The 21838-nt window shown below is 37.0% G+C and overlaps 1 long non-coding RNA gene across 4 annotated transcripts in view; it reads right to left on the bottom strand.

The window, feature by feature from the left end:
• Positions 1-2612: 2612 nt before the first annotated feature.
• The window catches only part of LOC114486954 (uncharacterized), a 217973-nt gene continuing 198747 nt past the window's right edge, over positions 2613-21838 (bottom strand). For all 4 annotated transcript variants that reach the window (XR_008617875.1, XR_003681434.2, XR_008617876.1 and 1 more), the window contains one exon: positions 2613-2764. This is a non-coding gene — a long non-coding RNA (uncharacterized lncRNA). The remainder of the gene's footprint in view (positions 2765-21838) is intronic.

The following is a 21838-nucleotide window of genomic DNA, read 5'->3' as shown; positions in this document are numbered from 1 at the left end:
TCCTTTTAGAGTATCCTTATTCTGCATCAAAATTAACATGCGAACCCCCAAATTCAGATCAGGGTGTGGGCTGCTGCTTGTTAATTTCTAACATTTAAACTTTGTGCTACAGTTTTCCCCTGCTATTGGAAAGTAGAGGGCTTCCCTGGTGGTGCAGTGGTTGAGAATCCGCCTGCCGATGCAGGGGACACGGTATTCGTGTCCCGGTCCGGGAGGATCCCACATGCCGCGGAGTGGCTGGGCCCGTGAGCCATGGCCGTGGAGCCTGCGCGTCCGGAGCCTGTCCTCCACAACGGGAGAGGCCACAACACTAAGAGGCCCGCGTACCGCAAGAAAAAAAAGAAAGTAGAGCTTTCCTACAAAACTTTTCATAAGCCGAAATGGCGGAAAAGGAATAAACAATTACCTTAGGACACATTTTGCTAATGTATGCACAACGAAGATAAAGCGCAAATGCTCACAGGCACAGTTCAAAGCTATGGTGGCTTGATGCTGAGATGCTGAGTGTAATTCCCAGGGAAGCAGCTTGATGGCGCCACTCTTGCTGCTCAGGATGTGCACTGCCTTTATAATGGCTTGTTGCAAAACAAATGCTGAATATTATTTTCACTTTTCTCCTTTTTTCGTAAAAGCAAAAATCCTCTTAAGTTTTCTTTCACTTAGTGAAAAGAAGTACTAATGTAGGTCTTTCATAAAAGCAAAGTGGCATAAAGCAAACTTTTGAAAAGCGTGGCATACCTGTATTTGGTAGGTGTTCTTTGTCATTGAACTCCTACTCTATCACTTTTATGGTCTGGTGATTCTTCATTTTTTTCATATTCTTCCTCTTTCTCCTGTTGCTCCAATGCCAACTTCACTTGCTTTGTCTTCTATCAACACCCAATCCAGGGATTATTTCAGTACAAACAACACATTGTCACATGGCATGTTGTTTCATGAGTCTATAATCTATGACATCTTTTAATCATTATTTTCTGCTCAACACAGTATTTTCATCATTTTCATTGTTTCAGATATCTGACTTGTATGAACACTGAGAAGTAACAAAACAGAATCACCTTTATCCTGAGTCTTGACAAGTTTTGACATAATTAGCATAGTTGTGTCCCATTCAAAGTTGACCTCTTTTAGGTGTTTATATCTTCACTGATGCCTACTCTGCATTCATTTCCATAATTATTATCATTGCTGCCCCCAACACAGTTGTGGAAAGTCTTTTGTGTGTGCTCCCTCTGTTTTTATCCCATTCACTTCCACACTGCTGTTGTTTGAGCTAAAGATCTCATTATAATTTCAAGACCCATATATGGCAGCTTTAACATAATTTTGCTATCTTGAGAGCTTGACTGTCTTTAAGAAACTAATTATAAAGCCTACTGTACTGACACTGACAATGACTATCCCACTGAGAAATATTTCATCCATTTCTTTTCTGTCACCTATTACTCATTTAGCCTCTTCAGCTAAACCCAACAATGCTGCTTTGTTTACTTCTCTATGAAGCATAAACTTGAGTTGTTTTCTTTCTTACATTATGACTTACATGTATTTGTACTGTTAGTATTTCCTGTGAATTTCCACTGAAAGAATTACCATCAGAATCCTTACGAATTTTCTTTAGTATGAAATTCATTTATGGAAGGTGTTTACTATTGTATTTTATCACTTGACACTGGAGTAGATAAACTATGATCTGCCTTCACCTATTTACCCTTCAGGTGAGTCCCAGGAGCCCAGACACAGCCAAACAACGTGACTCTGTTTCAGGGTTTCTCTATTAACAAATAGTTTAGTCAACTTCGGTAATGAACCCACTGTCCTGCTTTCTCTTTTTGGTTGAAGGGGTAAGATTTGCTTTTGCATGTTCTGTGCTTGAGCAGTACTTAGGTCTTCAGACTGGCATTCCATCCTGCTTTGGGTTAATCTATATTCATACTCATGGTGATTCAACCAGCATTAGATTACTTCTGTGAGGTGAATTCGGTTCCCATATCTTGGTCTATGGACTGCCATGGTGATCTGATGGCAGGTGATCTGACCTCCAGGCTCCTGGTTTCCTGGAATGTCACTGACTATTAAAGTATTTGATTACTTTAAAATTTTAAAACTGTCACCGTGGTTACAGAAGACAGAACTGGTTGAAAGGTGACAAGAATGGACACAAAGAGATCAGTTAGGAGACTGCCACATCAAAGAAATAATGGAGCTTTGAAAAGGCCATATTTGAAATGGGAAAGGAGAAATGTGGAGAGATTTAAGAAACATTAAGAATGTAAAAGATAATAGAATGATGGAATGATGAATGGAATATGGGGCACAGAGAAGAGAGAAGTGTCAGGAATGATTCCTGGGGTTCAAACTCAGGTTATAAGATAGCGTTGGCCACTGAAAGAGACTATTGGGAAAAAAACTAGGTTTTGCAAGTTGAGAGTGAACAGCAAAGTGTAAGATCATGAGTTTGAGTTTTTGAGTAATTGAAGAGAACTTTAGAGGATATAAATGAAAAGCTGACATCTGAATAAAGGTTCTGGGGATCACTTGAGATGACCAGATGTAACCGTGTGCTCATGTTTTCATAACAAAATACCACAGGCACAGATTGAGTGCTTAAACAACAGACATTTATTTTCTCACTGTTACGGCAGCTAGAAGTCCACGATCCAGGTTCCTGCAAATTTGGTTTCTGGTGAGACCCTTCTTCCTGGCTTATAGACAGCCTCCATCCTACTGAGTACTTAGTAGGCTTTCCTCTGCACACCAGGAGCTAGAAAAACAGAGAGAGAGAGACAGAGAGAGAGCTCTTTGGTGTCTGTTCTTACAAGAACACTAATCATATCTGGATCAGGGGCCCACCCTTATGACTTCATTTAACCTTAATTACTTCCTTAGAGGCCTCATCTCCAAATATGGTCACACTGGGGGTCAGAACTTCAACAAAAGAATTTACAGGACACAAATATTCAGTCCATAATACCAGGTCAAAGATGTAATTTTGTGAATTATTCTCATTAGGTGGTGACTGAAGCTAGGAGAATTGATAAGACTACCTTGGGAGAGTAAAAAACAAGGAAGAAAATTAAACCAACACTTTATACATTGAGAAATGATAAACTAATGAATGGTCATGGGAGGGTTATCTTGCAAAAGAAGCAAAGAACAAGCTATAATAACAGATGAAATGAAAAACATAAGTCTGGAATCAAGGGAAGAGAATGTTAGGTGCTCACAAAAGTCCAAGAAAGGGTATAACCAAAATATATCCATTTTTAATTTAGTGACACGGAAGTGACCTTAGCTAGCTAGAGATATTTCAGAAAAGAGGTCAGGCTGAAAGATGTACTACAGTGGGTCGAGAATAGAGGAAAAAAAGGAGACGTTGCCGGTGAAAGAGAGGCGAGATACACGGGAAGGGTTTGACAGTTAGGTATGTTTTTTTTTTTAATGGAGGAAACGTAAATATGTTTTTTAAATGATGGGGTAGGCAGAGCACAGAGGATTTTAGGGCAGTAAAACTATTTTGTATGATACTATAATAATAGATACGTGGCATTATACATTTGTCAAAACCCATAGAGTCTATAATGCCAACAGTGAGCCTTAGTGTTAACTATGGATTTGGGGTGATAAAAACATGTCAAAGCAGGTCCATTGACTGTTAAAAAAATGTATCACTGTGGTGCAGGATGTGCAAGGCTATGCATATGTAAGTTCAGAGGATATATGGGAACTCTCTGTACTTTCCACTCAATTTTGCTATGAACCTGTAAGTGCTCTAAAAAATAAAATCTATAACAAAAAGAAAGATGAGAACTATCATAAACAAGGTAAAAAGTTAAACCAAAAACTTGGTGAAATATCTGTAGCACATATAACCAAACCAAAGAATTGGTACTCAAAATAAGAAAAAGTTTCTACAATCAACACAAAGAAAGTAAACAACCAAATAGAAGAAATAGACAAAGAAGATGAATTAGCAATTCTCAGAAGGAAATTGGTCAATAAATATTAGAAAGGGTATTCGACCTCATTACTAATCAGGGAATTTACACACCCAGTTTGGCAAAAAATAACATGTATCTCAAATTACAGTAAATGTTGGTGAGAATGTGGGAAAATAGCATCTCTCTCATAAAATGTCAATGGGAATATACATTGATTTAACTCATTTGGAGAGCAGACTGTCAATATCTAGTAAACTTCAAGAGGCACATATCCTACAACTCAACAAACACACTGCTACATGCCTGACTTAGAGAAACGCTCACACATTGTACAAGGATAAATGAAGATTTATTGTTGCAAAGAAGTAGAAACCACCTAACTACCCTCAGCAGGGGAGATGATTGAACTATGGTTTGTAATATAGAATACCATAAGCCATTGAAATGAATGAACTAGATATACATATATCAATATGGATAAATCTCAAAAACAGTGTTCAATGATAAAACAAACTTGAAAAACAATACAGTATACCATTTATGTAAAATCTTAAATATATAAAAGTAGTATATATTTAAAAAAAAGATGAGAACTATCTACTTGAAAAAGAGAAAGAGGGAGAGAGAGATTAAATGTACATAAGAAAGAGAGTGTGATATTTTATGGAAAACAGGAGAATAAATAGCCATATGAATACCCAATGGTGAAGGCATAAGATCCCAGCCATCTTTCCCCACTCTACTCCAGAATGCTGGGAGCTAGACCTTATCCTCAAGGATGAGATTGAAGATGATTTCCTGGAGATTATGATTAGCCCAAGAAGTAATACCTGAAGATACAGACAGGGGGAAGTTCCTCAATATATAATTCTTCCAAATCATCCTACAGTGAAGCTCCCTACCTGTATACTTAGAACTTACGATCTGCTTATTTTTCTAAATCATGAGCAGAAATATTAGACATTGGGGAACGCTTCTAAAATGAAAACTGGAAAACCAATAAGGCAGGAAAGAAAAACATGAAAAGAAAAGAAACCTATAAAATAACTACCATTAATATCTTCAAAAACTCTAGAAAGATATTGCATCCATGGAACATGATTTTTAAAATGGTAATGGAAAGGAAAAACACAACAGCAGGAACGGGAGATAAGGTTGAGGAAACCTCCCAATAGGAGACTAAGAAGAAAGAGAAAAAAAAAGAGAGGACAGTGCAGGACACCTAACATTTGGAAAAGAAAAGATCCATAAAGAAATAACAGGAACTCATTAATGATCAAATTCAAGAAAAATTTTTACATTTGAAGGACATGAGTTTTTGGATTATAATGCCTCATGGAGTATTACCCCCTCAAAAAAAAAGAATGAAAATTGGCCTATGCCAAGGCACATTACTGTAAAATTTCAGAGCAAAAGGACAAAGAAAAGATTCTACAAGCTTTTAAGAGATTAATTAATTAATTAATTAAAAGTGACTTACATGAACAAAATTTGAAACAGCTTCACAACAGTGACAGTAGAGCAAACAGATACTGGAGAAATATGTTCAAAATTCTGAAGGTTAATGATCTATAAACTAGATTCTTATATCCCTTCAAACTATCAGTAAAGCATTAGGGCTGAATAAAAACAAGTTCAAACATGAGAGGTCTCAAAAAATTTATTTCCCATGTACCCTTCATCAAGAAACTACAAAAAAAAAAAATCTACAAAAGAGAAAATTATGAAAACAGAAACTTCAAAAAGGAAAAAAAGGAAAAGGAATTCCCTCAAAAAACAGGAAGGAAGATTCCCAAGGTGTCAGTTATACATCTGGCAGAAATAGCAACCATCCCAGCTGGGAGAGTATGATACAAGAGATAGAAAGAAGGCTGTCGTTATGTCACCATCATACTTTCGTTTTAACCTGAGGACAGAATGATCAGGTAATTCTAATACAGAACTTTTCTGTACTTGGATTGCCATGATCATGTTCTGTAAAATCCCTATTCACCCAGTATGCTTTGCTACCATGGAACAACTAGAGACTTTGGGGGAATAGCAGGTAGCGTTTCAATATTAGTGGCTGTATTTCTAAACTAGCCTCTTATATTACACAGCTTTAAATATGGATAATGTCTTGAGGCCAAATTATCAATAATAATGACATAGTCACAAGCCATTAAATAAAATGAAAAAAAATTCTGTAGAATTTGATTTTTTGGTGTTGATTTTGATATTCTATTAGAACAACTTCTCTGTCACACCACCTCTCTGATTTCTCTCTCTCTCTCAAACTCTCTCTCTCTCAATCTCTGTCTCTGTCCCTCTCTCTCTCTCTATATATACACATATACACACACATTTTCATCACAGATAGATATAAATGACATATGATATATATCATGTATGTATGATAGGCTATATATGTATAATTTGATTGTGCAACATAATATATACGATCATAAATTATACATATTTGTCACATATATCATGTATATGATATTGCATCACATATATGTATAAGTCTGATATGATGTGTGATATACAGCAATAGAAAGATACAGATAGAGATGAGAGAGATAGAGATGAGAGAGACAGAGATAGAAATGATAGAGGTACATCTGTGATGAAAGTGTGCAGCTATAAGCACATTTATTTATCCTGGTACAGGCTGGTATGGGGCTGCTTTCTTCTTTGTGCTTTTCAGTCCTCAGAAGTACAATTACTCTGCAAAGCAATCTATTACCACCTGCACAATTCCTTACCTGCTCTTTCTATGTGTCACTCTACTTCTTTCAAATGAAGTCAAAGAAAATTTGTCCAAAATAAATATTAAGAAATAGACGGATATAGACAAATAGATTTTCTATTTTTCTCCAAAAACATGTTGCTGTTGACTTGCCTTTGTAAGACTGCTTGAGAGTCCTGATATAGTCAATGACCAAATGGAAGGTCAGCTCTGAAATAGTCATCTTATTTGCAGTGAAGTCACTGTAAAATTTTGGTCCTTCCAGCCATCACAAATTAATCAGCGTCAGACCAGGTCAGCATTTTAATGAAAACCAAACAAAACTATTTTGGCTACTTCTGGCATTGACAATTTTACAGGCAACAAAATGTCTTCTGAGGTCAGTGCAGAACTGCACCGTCAACATTCCAATAAATAGTACTTTAAGTTAGCAATGCCAGTATCAGTGATATGAAGATCCTATGGTTCTTTGGCAAGAGAAAAACTATTTCCCCTTTCTTATTCGCCAAATTTTGTATTCTATTATTACAACTTTCCTCTTCCACTATATTTAGCTGTTTGTAATAGCCTTCATCCCCTTTTCTAAACTTTTTAGGCAGAATTGTTCTGATGCAGCTTGTACATTTAACTCCTTCAGAGTGGGTTTCCTCTTGCATTCACCATCTCTAGACTATGTCATGTCCACGTCACATATATAATCCATAAAGAGCTTGTACTTGGAAACTGCTATGTCAATCACGAAAATGAATATTTAACTTGAGTTGCATGCAGTGTACCTAATGAGAAATTTAATATACTCTGCAATATTTTTCTGTTTCCTCAATGTTTGAATCTACGTAGACGTGGATTAAAGAAAAATAAATATTATTTGTGAAGGTCTAAAACTTTGATTCCCTTAGCTTAAATTTGTCTACCAGAGCAATCAGGTTGAAAATCATGTTAACAAAATCAAAAGTGACAAATTTAATTCACGTGTTTCAAGGAGCATCTCTCAAAATATTGGCCAGAATGTTTCCCTCATTCCGGACAATGGTGGCAAAATGTCTGGTATGAGGCATAACTAGGCCTGTGCTAAAGGGAGAGACGAATCAGTGCTAGTCAGAAGATGCCAATATGTTTGCAGGGAAGCACATGGAGACAATCTGTTTTAAACCTGGTCCACCCGTCCCCCTTCCCAGCAAGTCTTTTTCTATCTATGGTAAAGATCTCTAACAAAAATTGAGGGATTGCAGATCCAGTTAGCACTTCTAACAAAATACAAACTTAGTTTTAACAAAGGAACTGTCCAAGTATTTTATATACTGAAAGAAGAGACCAGTCTATAAAATGCAGTACTGTGAATTAAAAGGCACTAGCCTAAAAGTCAGAATCCCTGGGTTCTAGACCTAGTGCTTCCACTAACCAGCTGTGTGCTGGGCACATTTCACCTATGTGGAGCTTAGTTTCCTTATCTATAAAATGAAGAAACTGGAAAAAATTCCTTAAGGGATTTTTTATAACACCCTATAAAATTAATCACTGGTATTAGAAAAATAACTTAAATGCATGCCCTACTGATTATCACTATCCTTATGTGGGTAAATGAAGATTAGCCATTAATATCCACAAATACCAAGATATCTATTGATCTATTAAGCAATGAACTTCTCCTGGAAAGCTCACTTTATTCCTGAGAGCAATTTAAACAGTGAAAATAGAATCCTTACTGCCAAACAAACTTCTAGAGAAGCTGAGAATGACACAACAGCTAAAGTGTTTTTTCCTACCTTTAGAATCATATTCAATTCTTTATCATATCTGTATCAGATGCTCTGTAATACATGCTTAGACTCTCAAATACAAAGTTTATGCGTATTAGATTCTAGTGTATTTTCCTACCAGTTTTTCATTATAAGCTATTTTCAAAAGTATGAAACATTTGAAAATAACAAAAAGGCCTTTCTTATTGAAACAGGAGATTCTTTCAGGTCCCAATAGCTAGGGGTAAGCCAAATGATTTAGTTTCTTCATCAACAGCAAACTTCTTTTTTTTTTTTTTTTTTTTTTTTTGCGGTACGCGGGCCTCTCCCTGTTGTGGCCTCTCCCGTTGCGGAGCACAGGCTCCGGACGCGCAGGCTCAGCGGCCATGGCTCACGGGCCCAGCCGCTCCACGGCATGTGGGATCCTCCCGGACCGGGGCACGAACCCGTGTCCCCTGCATCGGCAGGCGGACTCTCAACCACTGCGCCACCAGGGAAGCCCGACAGCAAACTCTTTATCATCCTACCTTTCTGCCTAGAGCATTAAATATCTAAGAAACTGTTAACAGGGAGTGTTTACTAAATCACTAAATTCACTAAAGCCAGAGCGGCCAAACATTTCTTAAAATCTCTGCCAAATTTACAAAGTCATGCTAAAAGCATTTTGGTTGGCATTTTCATTTAATTTCTAAAATACTCTGCTATTGCACTTTTAAAATCTAGCATGAGAGTCTTTGGTTTCAAATAATTTGACCTTGCCCCTGCAGGACATCTTTAATAATAGCACCATCAAATTAGATAGGAACACAAAGATGAAACCCTCTGACAGAGTCTGGAATCTATGTCATGTATAAATGTCCAATACCTATTCTACTGTATAGGAAAAAAAGACAAAGCTGTACCTAACTCTTTGGTCAAAGCTTAAGTTGAAAGCAAGTTATTTAAGCTCACAGATATTTTAATTCTGAGTCACTGGTGATCACTAATAAATGGATATATTTTTATTACAACTTCAAATACATTTTTTCTGCTCTCATAACATGTTTCTACTTGATCACCTCTATGACACTCTTAGGATAACCGAATAAGCACGTGAAACTCCAGGTCTCCAGGAACAGGTAATGGGGAGGAGAAGCTGGACCTGTCTCCTCCTGTTCATCTTGCCCGACTCTCCTGCCCTCCTGAACCCACTGCTGATCTTTTCCTTCTTCCTATGATGCAGTTCTGCCTTCCTGCTTCACCCTCTCTGCCCTGTCCCCAAAATGTCCTTTAGATCTTCAACCATTCCAAATGCTTTGGGGTCCAAAGTTGAGGCATTAGCTACAGTCACCATACCAAATTGTGGCAGATGTCTTCAGCCTAAGACATCAATGGTTTGTGCTTAGTTTAGTAAAACAGGCACTCAAAATTCAAGGTTGAAATTCAGAATTTATATATATTTAAAATTCTTCTTTACAAAAATAAAATATTTTATTAAATGGGAAAAAATGAGCAAACCTAGGCTCTTAGATCTCAACACCCCTTCTCAAGCCCACTCTCTATGTAAATCTCCCCCCAGCCCCCAGTCTACTCTTTCACAGCCAATGGTACTAACATCTACTCAGCTGTTCAACCTGGGAGTCATTATTGGTTCTACCCTCTCCTTACTCTGCACATCCAGCGTATCTGCAAGGCTTGTCATTTCTACCCTTCAAACATATTTTGGATCTATCTACTTCACTCATCTGCACTGCTACCACCTTCATCCAATCCATCATCACCACTGCCCTTAACAACTTTACTGCCTTTAAATGGGTTCCCTGTGTCTACTCTGTCCCTTTCACACCACAACAGCCAGGGTAAGGTTTTTAAACAGAAATCTTTTCTTGCTGAAACATGTTCAAGGGCTTCATACTGCAATTCAAATAAAACCCAGACTCCTTCTTGAGGTCTCCAAGGCCACACAAATCCAAACACCTGATGACCCTCCATCCAGTCTCGTTTCACAACCCTTTATTCATTATGCTTCGACCACCTTGACCCCCTTTCAGTTTTTCAAACACAGCCTCTCACACCTCAGAGAAAATATACCTGCATAGGTGCTTTTCCTAAGGATCCATCTATGCAGGTTTCCCACCACCTCCTCCCCCACCCCACTCTGTTGATCTTCATTACATGCTCTTTTTGTTACCTTCAAAGCATTTATCATCATCTATTAATATGTAGCTGGTTGTTTGCTTAACTCTTAATTGATTTTCCCTCCATTACACTGTTAGCTCCATGAGGGTATAGACCCCATCTCTATTGTATCACCTGTGCCTTGCTCAGTGCTGATTCCTAGTAGAGGCTCAACAAATATTGGTAGGTGTGTGCGTTACATTGGTGTTATGGGCTAAATTGGGTCTCCCCAAAATTCATATGTTGAAGTCCTAACTCCTAGTACCTCAGAATGTAACCATGTTAGGAGATAAGGTCGTTAAGGAGGTGATCAAGTCAAAATAAGGCCATTAGGGTGGGTATTAATCCAATCTGACTGATGTCCTTATAAGAAGAGGAAATTTGAACACGAAAAAGAGACACCAGAGATGTGTGCACACAGAGAAAGGCCCATATGAGGGCACAGCAAGAAGGGGGCCACCTGCAAGCTATAGAGAGAGGCCTTAGAAGAAATCAAACCTTCTAACACCTTGATATTGGACTTCTAGCCTCCAGAATTGTAAGAACATTGATTTCTGTTGTTTAAGCCATCCAGTCTGTGAAACTTTGTTATAGCAGCCTTAGTAAACTAATACAATTGGAAATTAAAATGTAAATAGAAAATTAAATCACATTATGCTCCTAAGTAGTACTGTTATGTACTTGAATCATGGTTGATCTTGAACTCATAGTTATAACATGGCTTAGTGTGAATTCCAGATCTGTTCATTATCTAGTCAATCTGGTTAACAAAGGCAGATAAATTCTAAAATTTTCCACCTAGATTTGGCAAACTTCTAAAATTTTCCAAAATGATTTGTCAAACTTATTTATTTTTATTTGCATAAATGACAACTTTGACTAATATCATGCTTCTGTAACATATTCAGGTCAGCCTCATCTGTTCAGTTGTTGATAAGATTATTCAAATGTATCACCATCAGCCATTACCAAGGGTAAAGCTGCTAACAGCTTTATGCTCTGTTGACATTGCATAGACTATGCATGAACAAGAAAAAGTCATAAAAAGTCTTCTCAAACAGAAAGTAGTAATTTTATATAGTTCTGTAACTGTGTTCATCTCAATTTTCAAATTCAAAATGAATAAATAATCAACAGTTCTTTAATCTCAATACGAAAATCATTATAAACCAATTTTTTTCAAACTTTTGAAGTCCTGAATATTAAAACAAATCTATAGCCAGTATGCCTCTATGTATAGATCTAAAACTCTGCAGACAGTAGGTTGCATTTCTGCCCCCCAACCTCACTACTTTAAAAATGGATGTCAAACAGAGGTGGTACATATGGCAACTACAGTAAATACAAAATGAATCCAGAAAAAGATTTTCAGTCTACAACATCATCAGTAGGTTCGGGCAGTTCTGATGCCTATAATTACTACTCATTTGAAATCATTAGTCTGTCACTTGGTATGCCATCCATTTTGAAGTTCAAAGATTATAAACAGAGTTTGTCATAGATTTAATATCCCTATATAGAAATCTTGCCATTTTTTTGCCCGTAGGGTTTAATGGGTTTCAGAATTTTTGTTTCTCTTTTTGTTTTCATTTGGCATTACAGTTTTCAGCTCCTATTATCTCCCACTTTTAAGTATAGGGTTTTTCTAAATTCATGAAGACAATATACCAAACAAGATGTGTCTACGAAAAGTCACAGATCTTGATCTTCATACCCAGTTCCTCCAACCATCTTTCTCTCCCTCTCTCTCCCTCTCTCCCCCCACCCCTTTCTTCTTCGCAAATTACCTCAGCAGGAATTATCTCATTCTACAAAGGAAAAAAATATTTTTACATTTACAGAATCCCATATAATTTTCACAAAACATTTCAGAGTTGAATAGATGCCAAGAAATATTTTCAAGTTCTTCCAGAATTTCCACTGCTCCTATTTGGAGTTTCAGGAAAAAAATTTAAACTCCATTATTATTAAGAGAAGTAAGTCAATTACTCCTTTTTTTCCTGAGGAAGACAGAGATTTTAAGTTTGGTCTCTTTCACCTGATTGCACAGTTACCAATGCGAAATCCTTCCTCCATAAACAGCTTCCATACAGTTGAATGCAACTAACCCATAGGCTGCTCATGAGCGTGGAACATAGTTGGCATTCATAAAGTCCTGAATGGGTGAAAGGAAAAGGTGTAATGTTTTCCTGCAGACAGCAGAGATACAGCACAACCAATACAATGAAAGAGTTGATGGTTATTTTCCTAAATGGGTGGTTAGAGTTATAGAACCCATGTCACATCTTTTTTAAAAAATGGCCTCTTGTCCTCACTACTGAAGTTGTGTTGCCTCATAAATTTTTGTCATATTCACCTTCCAGCAAAGTGCTTTAAGTCAGTAGCTTAAGTTAGTAGCTTTTCTCCAAATTTCTCTCTATGTCTGTTTCCTCTGCAAGGAAACTCTTAGTGGACACAGTGGCTGAGCCTGATTCCAGTCAAAATGAGACCAGAAGGACCACAATACGTGGTACTCTGGCCTTTCCCACTATCGTTGGTCTTATATTTACTGAGATGTGAATGTGGGAAGGGCCAGTGGTGTATTCCTCCTTGCTATCATTGCTATCTCCTGCCCAGGCAAAAATAACTCAAGCAATCTAAAGTAATTGTATTAGTATATAAACTTAGAAGCCACAGAAAGGAGTTGAACATATTTTAATAACTGAATGTATTCTATTTTTAATATAAAAATACATACTCAAACTTTGAGAGGGGAAGAGGACACCATATTCAAAGCTGTGGCCACCAGACCCTGTATCCTTCATTTACATTAAATAATCTCTCTCACAATTATCACTGCCAGGCCTCCTATATATCACTTATCACTATGGCATCAAAGCAGTGCAATTAATCTAATTAGGCAATATTCAATTACCTCTGTTTGGGAAAAAAGATATACTTTCTCTTTCTGCCACAGTCATTATTGATTAAATAGAGAAGGGTTAGAAAGAGCATCTCTAAGCCCAGATTTTCAGGCTTCTTCAGCCAAGATTAAAGTAGAGTTTGGGCAAAAAGTTGATTCTTGCACTTCCTCTAGCTGGTGGATTGAGTAATCAAGCAAATCACAAAGTTCAGGGAATTGCTTACTTGTGGGGGAATCACTCTGTATGCGGAAGTGCAAGTTAACCCTAAACTTATAATTACACTCTCTGATCTGTGGATTGGTGTAGAAATATCATATATGGAGACCTGAAAATTAGCTCAGCTCTTGGAACCTTGCCCTTAAAGAACATTAGTCTTCTCTAATAATAAACGAAGGCAAGAACTAATTACTGCAATGAGAGCAATTGTGGAGTGATATCCCCAAGAGATCAATCGGTTATCTTGTGAGAACTAAACTAAGAAAATCATCCATCATTAACATAGGACGCATTCATTTTTGAGCAATATATAGGTGCAATTAATCAGGCTTTTAGAATACACTGTCTCAGCTAATGCTACCTAAATAATATTTACATTTGGATTTTTAAGCCTTAATTATGTCCCAAGGGAACTCTTGATTTCCACCTTCAACAGTGGGTACATTTTCCTCTACTAGTGATTGCCATTTCAGTTGCTGTTTCACTTTACCAGTACCCACTTATTTGCAATAAAATCTCAGAAGTCATCTTTGATTGGTTCCTCTCATCCAATCCATTACCAAGTCTTATTTCTAGATCAAAATACATCTGAATCTGGTTCCCTCACTCCATCTCTAGCACAACCAGACTAGTCTGGGCCACCATCATCTCTCAGTTTGTCAACTACAGTAGTCTTCCCATTTTACTCTCTCTGTCTGATAGCCCATTTTTTGCACTGTAGTTTAAATGTAGACTGAATGACACTCTAGCTACTCTAGTTTAACACCCATCCACCAATGGCTTCTTATGACTCTACAATAAAACCCCAGCTTCTTCCTATGGTTTATCCAATCCTGGAGAGTCTGGCTTCTGTCTACTTCTCTCATCTCCTCTTAGCCTCCCCCACCTTACTCACTTTGTGACCTCCTTTCTGTTCTTCAAAAAATGCCAAGTGTATTAGTTTCCTGAGGCTGCCATAACAATTTACCATAAATCTGGGGGTCTTAAAACAATAGAAGTTTATTCTCTCACAGTTTTGTAAGCCAGAAGCTCAAATCAAGTTATTGGCACAGCTATGCTTCCTCTGACGGCTCTAAGAGAGAATCTTTCCTTGCCTCTTTCTAGCTCTGGTGACTCTCGGTGGTCCTTGACTTTTGGTAGCTTAACTCCAATATCTGCCTCTGCCCTCATACGGCCTTCTCCTCTGTGTCTCTGTGCTCTCCTCTTCTGTCTGCTGTATGTACACTTTACACTGGAATCAGGGCCCACACAGTTCATCCTGGATGACCTCATCTCAAGATCCTTAACTTAATTATATCTGCAAAGACTCCTTTTCTAAATAAGGTCATATTCACAGGTTCTGCGGCATGAGCATATCTTTTTGGAGGCTACCATTCAACCCACTACAGCAAGGGTTTTTCAATTTTCGGCCTTTTTAAAAATTGAAGTATAGTTGATTTACAATATTATATTACTTTCAGGAGTACGGTATAGTGATTCAGTATTTTACAGATTATACTCATTAAAAGTTGTGCAACAACATGGATGGACCTAGTGACTGTCATACTGAGTGAAGTAAGTCAGACAGAGAAAGAGAAATATCATATATCGCTTATATGCAGAATCTAAAAAGAAATGATACAAATGAATGTATTCACAACACAGAAATGGATTCACAGACTTAGAGAATAACTTATAGTTACCAGGGCGGGGTGCAGGGGGGTAGGGAAAGTATAGTTAGGGAGTTTGGGATTGACATGTACACACTGCTATACTTAAAAAGGATAACCAACAGGGACCTACTATATAGCACAGGGAACTCTGTTCAATGTTATATGGCAGCCTGGATGGGAGGGGAGGTTGGGGGAGAATGGATACATGTATATGTATGGCTGAGTCACTTTCCTGTGTACCTGAAACTATCACAACATTGTTAATTGGCTATACTCCAATACAAAATTAAAAGTTAAAAAAAAAATAAGTGACAAAAGTAATGCATAATTGGATCTTATAATTTACCTTTAAGCAAAACATTTAATTAGACACTTGGCAGCTAAAAGATATGAACTAAATTGTTAGAGAAAATTTTTTTTTTAAAAGTTGTCACAAGATAATAGCTATAATTCTCTGTGCTACACAATATATCCTATTGCTTATCTATTTTTATACATAGTAGTTTGTATCTCTTAGTCCCATACCCCTATTTTGCCCCTCCCCCCTTTCCTCTCCCCTTGGTAACCACTACTTTGCTTTCTGTATCTGTGAGTTTGTTTCTGTTTTACATAAAGTAAGTAATTACTTGAGCAGTTAGAGTCCACATATAACTGATATCATAAAGTGTTTGTCTTTCTCTGTCTGACTTATTTCATTAAGAATAATATTCTCGGGGCTTCCCAGGTGGTGCAGTGGTTGAGAGTCCACCTGCCGATGCAGGGGACACAGGTTCGTGCCCCGGTCCGGGAAAATCCCACATGCCACGGAGCGGCTGGGCCCGTGAGCCATGGCCGCTGAGCCTGTGCTCCGCAACGGGAGAGGCCACAACAGTGAGAAGCCCGCATACCATTAAAAAAAAAAAGAATAATATTCTCTAAGTCCATCCATGCTGCTGCAAATGGCAGAATTTCATTCTTCTTTATGGCTGAGTAATATTCCATTGTATATATATATATATATATATATATATATATATATATATATATACTCCATCTTCTTTATCCATTTACCTCTTGATGGGCATTTGTCCTCTGTAATTCTTGTTTCCTCTGCTTGGCGCACTCTCCTCTGAATATTTTGATTCATCACGCAGGTCTCACCTCAAATATTATACACTGTCCTTACTCAACCCTTCCCAAAACTTTTTTGGGTAATCCATCCTACCCAAGCTACCTCTCCTCATTGCTTTTTTTCCCCATTATCCTGTTTATTCTCACCACACCATTCATCTAAACCTGGGGGATTTGTCCTTTTTATTTACTTCTTATTGTCTGTCTCCTACTCTCAAACAAAATCTCCATAAGGGCATAAAATCTGTCTGCTTTATTCACTGCTGAGTCCCTCCCATCTAGCACAGTACCCAGCATGTAATAGCTGCTCAGTAAATATTTATCAAATACATAAATACAGTCTTTACAACAACTCTGTGAAGTAGGATGAAATTAGCCATCTGAGGTGTAAACTTGGGAATAGGCTAAATCAAATCAAAATCTAATTAAAAGAACCAGGACACAAGCTCAAACATGACTGAATTATTATTGATACAATAAACAGTTATCTAATCAATTATTTATAATCTATGTAAAGAATAAAAAGTCTGTTCCCCCCTCTGTCTACAGAAAAGAGATAATCTACTTGAAATCCAGAAAGTGAGAAGCCTTAAAACAGGAAAATAATAGTGTGTCTCCAGAATGAGAAAGATTGCTCTCCTAAGAATCACAGTGAGTCAGGACTGGGTACATCACTTATGGGGCCCATTGCAAAAAGAAAATACAGGGCCACTTGTTACAAGGGCAGGAAATGTGTAAAAAAATAAAGCTTTTCCTTTTTTGTGCAGTTTCTCCGCCAATTGTCATGGTATTTTTTATTTATTATTTAATGTATTTCTAAATGAAGAAAAGTTAATATTTTTAATTACTAGCGTGAATTTTACTGTTTATCTTGATATTGTACAATGTTAGTTTTAAATGAAAATATAAGAGCGTTTAACTTGTATGTTAAATCATCAAAATTATACAATTTGTATTTTGGGACTCATAAACTCATGTGTATTTCATTCTTACCAGAAGAGTGGAAACAGCACAAAACTGACTCAACCATTTTTATTTCACTTAATACATGCACATTTCACCAACACTTTCTATATCTGGCTACTGATGAGTGGGAAAAGGAATTACAGGCTGCTCTTTTTTTTACCTTCTATGTCATCATTTTCATCAAAAGTGGTTGGCTAATACAGGGAAGTAACATTTGAGTAAGAAAGAATATAATAGGGTTCCTTGGTCATTTGTGTCTCTCATAACGCCACTGCCTTCTTCCTGCTTTCTAAGCAAGTTCTGGCCAGAATGAAAAGCATGGCCTCTTGGTCTGTCAGCACCCTGCTTACTCAGTGCAGATAACAAGCTTTGGGTATTTTTGAACTCCCACACACAAAAGTCCATTGGAATTCTGTGCTCATGGAGCATCCTGAACACAATATGAGAACGGAGTGGCAAGAAACAGCAGACACACACACTGCACATATCTCCTCTGTTCACAGTCGTGTTCTACTGTCCCATCAGACTTCACTTACAAAACACAAGTTCAAAGATAACATTACGAAGAATTTTAAGACTGCAGTAACAGAGCATTAAACCAAAGGTGGGTCTCTTTTAAGTGTGGGCCTTGTGTGACTGTACAGATCAGGTGATCCTGAAGTCAGTCCTGCAATGAATAGTCTGGTATTCTAGGCCAAACTACTCCTACAGTGAACATGGATTCATCTGGCAATCATCTCAGTGATCTGAATCACTAAGACGATACAACCAACTTTCCCTGCTCTACACCTATGATGCAATCTTAAAATTGTAATTTGCCATCTCATATAGACTTTTCTCCAAGTAGCAAAGAGTAAGTTAAATTACCAACTGTAGTTTAATATTGTCATTCTGCTGTATGCATAAGACTACTGTGAATTTAGTTAACAAAGAAAATGGCCAGAACCTGATCATATGCATGTTCATGACCAAGTAATCACCCTAGATCCGTTATCTCCATTATTTCACCTTGTACTCAAGAGAATTTTTCTCATAAAATATTTTACATGGAAGCTTACTAATATCAACTGATACTGGTAATGTGATATGAAGCTCATTTTAAACCAAATGTTTAACCTATTGGTAGACTATTGAATATATGGAATAAAGGAAAGATCACTCAGCTATGATTTAGATTGCCTGAATTGTAGCTCCCAGATCTGCTTCATACTAGCTGGGTAACAAGGGCAAGTTTTATAAATCCTCTAATTCTTCGAATTCCTCATCTGTGAGATGAGGATTTTAGAGCAAATAGTCCCTCATATCCCTTTCTTATTTAGAATTCTACGATTCTATAGTACCAAACAAACACACACCTAAAAAACACACAAAAAGCATGTGCTATTATCACATAGTTCTGAGGCATGTGATTCTTCCTACAGATCTTGTGAGGCCCCAATATAAGGCCATATCAATCAAGTGGGGTGAAGAGTATTTTCAGAGGAAGGTGGATAGAATAGAGCCATGCATCCGAGACCTGATTAATAAATGTGTATTTATATGTGTACCATGCTCTAAAAACTCTGTTTAGGAAACAAAGTAAATATTTTTCCTACATAAAAACTAAAATCTTTAAACTGGAAAATATTCCCAGATGCTTCCCAGCAGGGAAGTTTGTGGATTTTTTTTTAATTTTAGATGGGATTTTAAGTGTATACTTGCCCCCAAAACCTGCAGGACATTGTCTATTGGCTCCTGTGATAGTATGTCTAACATTTCAGGCAAGATTAAAAAGAAGCAACATTTTTCCACTTCTCTAAATTCTGCTTAAGAGTTTGGTGTTTTTCATTTTTTGGGTTTTTTTTTTGATGTTTAGCTTTCCATGTTACATCATACAAATCTGAACCGCATAAGGTAGCTTTCTCTTATATAGTTATTGCTAATCTGTAGTGGACAGATTTTATATCGTCTCCCTTTGACACACAAAAACATATGTGTACGAATCATAAAATTTGCCATTAGAGTAGACTTAACTGAGCCCTTCCTCTGATACTCAGTTGTGAATCATATATCAAGTCATTTAACTTATGTGAGCCATAGCTCACTCATTTTTAAAAGAAAAAAGACTGGACTAGATGACTCAGTTATTTAATTGAGTTTATTCTATTGAATCTATTCTAAAAGTCTAGGAATCTATAGTTTCTAGTTTATATTTTCTATCATTTTGAACTTTTGATTAATGATTTATTCTTAAACTTAGATTTTTGATTACAAAAATACATTTGCATGACTTGTACTTGGATCGTAAGTAAAATATAACCCAAGTTTATACATATTCCAGTAAGTAATAAAATAATGCTTTAACAAATAGGATTTCATTTCCAAAATAACAATTGCTATTGGTTATTGAGTGCTTTACATTAAGGTATTTATGTATTTTAAATACCCAAAATCTGTTTTGACATGGACATAGTTATTTCCATTGTACAGGTGTGAAAAGTGAGGCTTAGAGAGGTTAAGTAATTTACCCAAGTCCCCAAAGCCAATCATTGGTGGAGTCAGGATTCCAACACCATCCCTCTGTCTCCACAGGCCATCCTTGTAATTGAGTCTAGATTATGCTCCTGTATCTGTCTATGACAGCCAGCAACACCAACGACAAATGAATAAAATGACTTTCTAACCACAGGTCAAACAAAATTAATGGAAGGATACAGATTTTCAGCCCGTAAGGGAAAATTATATTATTTTTAAAGACTACAGTCAGCAGTTTTTCTTTAAATAAAAGTTGGGGGGAGGAGGAAATAATCACAGTTAAAGCAAGCTGAAGAGCATTTGAAACAAATCATATGACAAGAGTGGATTGTAAAGCTTGGTTCTTTTTTATTTCCTGCTTTTAACTGGATCTAAAACACATAACTGAGTTTAGTAGGCAATTTATTACCAATATAATCAAGAGAGGAGGAAAAGTGAGGAAATAAAGAGAAATCATTCATTAAGTGTTCTCTAATTAAAGTATGTCATGTCCTTTCTATACCACTTGTAGCAACAAGAGAAAGCTGTATTTGAAATAAAGGGTTCTTTGGCTAACATTCAAGATACATTAAAATAAAATGTCCCCAATTAATAAAATGGTATGAAATTTGATTGCCTACAACAGTCTTTTTATGAAAAAAAATAATAATACTCTGTAGCTTAGGAGTAGTGTGAAATATATCTGTAAACCACTAAGAAGCCTTTTGTTATGAAACTCTGAAATGCTGATGCAGCCCTGGTATAGCAAATATATCATTTTATTGCAAAAATTCAAGGCCCATGGCAATTCAACAGAAAATTAATTAGTATCACCTCACCATAAATCTCAACAGTATTAGCTAAAATGCCAATTTTGTAATCACTTTTCATTAAAGCCAAAAATACTAATTAAAATTGATTTTTGCCTGTGCTTTGGTAAACGGCTGCCAGTTAATGGCTTTCAGTTGTAATGCAGACCTTTACTTAAATTAATTTTGTATGTTGTCTCCTTCCTTTTTGTAAAGATAATAAAGTGTGAAAGGATAAGAGATGAGGGTGCAGAAAAGGGCACTTCACGTGCAGGAGGAATAGTGAAATCTACAGAATTCTGGGGCTTTTGCTAATTCTAGCAAGACCATGCTCCTTTATGTGCTATTTTTTTTTTTTTTTTTTTTTTTTTTTTTTTTTTTTTTTTTTTTTGGCCTCACACTGCTGTGGCCTCTCCCGTTGCGGAGCACAGGCTCCGGACGCGCAGGCTCAGCGGCCATGGCTCACGGGCCCAGCCGCTCCGCGGCACGTGGGATCCTCCCAAACCGGGGCGCGAACCCGGTTTCCCTGCATCGGCAGGCGGACGCGCAACCACTGCGCCACCAGGGAAGCCCTATGTGCTATTTTTAAATGTTATTTCGTAAGCAAAAATAAATAAGGCTCCTTAACGTATAAGTGATCAGAATTCATTCTTATAAGTTGTTTGAATGATTTTTAAAGAATTTTCTGAATAAAGTCATATCCTTATTTGTGTGATGTCACCCATTTGTAAAAAAACAAAACCATGAACTTGGCCCATGTTTGGAGGATCACTGGGAACCAATCAAGAATAATTTAAGTCTCAACGTATGTTAAATGGAAGGTGATACCTATATAAGCGTCAAATCCCTTTCATTAGAGCTAAATAGAAAGATAACAAACCATAAACCTCTTAAAGGTTAATCCACAAAGGCTTTACTTGTTCTTCTAACTTTTTAATTAATATAAAAAAATTGATACGGTGCCAGAGTTCAGTTTTGAGGGGCATCAGGATGGGATAGATGAGGACGAGGGGTTGGGTTTTTCCAATAAGTGATGAGATATAGTTAGTCATCTTTAGTCAGGTTCTCTGAGGAGCCAAAACTTAGAACCAGAAGCCACATGGGCAAAATCAAGTTCAGAA

Source organism: Physeter macrocephalus, chromosome 1 (assembly GCF_002837175.3).
Source record: "Physeter macrocephalus isolate SW-GA chromosome 1, ASM283717v5, whole genome shotgun sequence".
Taxonomy (NCBI): domain Eukaryota; kingdom Metazoa; phylum Chordata; class Mammalia; order Artiodactyla; family Physeteridae; genus Physeter; species Physeter macrocephalus.
The sequence above is the reverse complement of the archived record's forward strand: the minus strand, read 5'-3'. Positions and strand labels throughout refer to the sequence as shown.